Source organism: Dendrobates tinctorius, unplaced genomic scaffold (genome assembly GCF_039654945.1).
Source record: "Dendrobates tinctorius isolate UK_male_01 unplaced genomic scaffold, ASM3965494v1 ptg000615l, whole genome shotgun sequence".
Classification (NCBI taxonomy): Eukaryota; Metazoa; Chordata; class Amphibia; order Anura; family Dendrobatidae; genus Dendrobates; species Dendrobates tinctorius.
This window is the reverse complement of record NW_027362270.1, coordinates 104041-105000: the sequence shown is the minus strand read 5'-3', so window position 1 is coordinate 105000 and position 960 is coordinate 104041.

The following is a 960-nucleotide window of genomic DNA, read 5'->3' as shown; positions in this document are numbered from 1 at the left end:
CTAAAGAATACTAAAAACTGTCCCTACTACTGTCCCTAAAGAAACTGTCCCTACCTGACCCTCTCTATCCCTATTCTACCTAACTTAACATGACTAACTCTCTATCTGACCCTTAGTGCCTGTCCCTCCCTGTCCCTATCTACCCCTACTTCTGTCCCTATCACACCCAGGTGAACTTATGCTGCCCCTACTTCATTCACACGGGCCTAGCTCTCCCTAGAGTACGATCTTAAAAGGAAAGACCTCTCCAAAGTTGAGAGGCCTTCCTCGTACCCAACCTCTCAAACTCCAGAGAACGGACCTTCACCAGGTCACCCAAGATGTTGCCTACAACCTCGTCCCTTGGGAGGGATTTCTGCTGCGTCGAAACTAAACACCGTGCATTCCAAGTGTAGAACCTAACCACTACACTAACTAGGAATAAAGTGCACGGGTCCCGGCCACCCAGGGTTCTGAATGCCCCATAGGCCCACTCTGCATAGGAGAGGGACGCCAGCCGCGGCCAGCGTATGGAAGCACCCACCCTGTTGTAGACCTCTGTATTAAAGGGACAATGAAGCAGGAAGTGCTCCATGCTTTCCAGCACGTCGCCACACTCCTCCCGGGGGCAACCCCGATCATCAGAGTTCCTGTACTTCAGGTTGTCCCTTACATACAGTCTCCCGTGAAAGCAGCGCCAGGCCAAGTCCCAAAACTTCATGGGGATCCGTTTGGAATTTAACAACCCCAGCCCGACCTCCAGATCCCGGCCTGGGCAATCCCTAAGGGCCAGGGGCTTCTGGAAATGGGTCATCAGGACCCTTCTGTCAAGGCATTGCCTCGACATGGTCCTGATCTCCCACATTCCCAGACCCCACCGGCGGATCACCTTCAGAACCGGGGTAGCGTAAGCCGGGAGATGCCCATGAGGTGTACGCAGGTCCTTCACTCGCCCTCCTGTCTCCCATTCCTGGAAGAAAG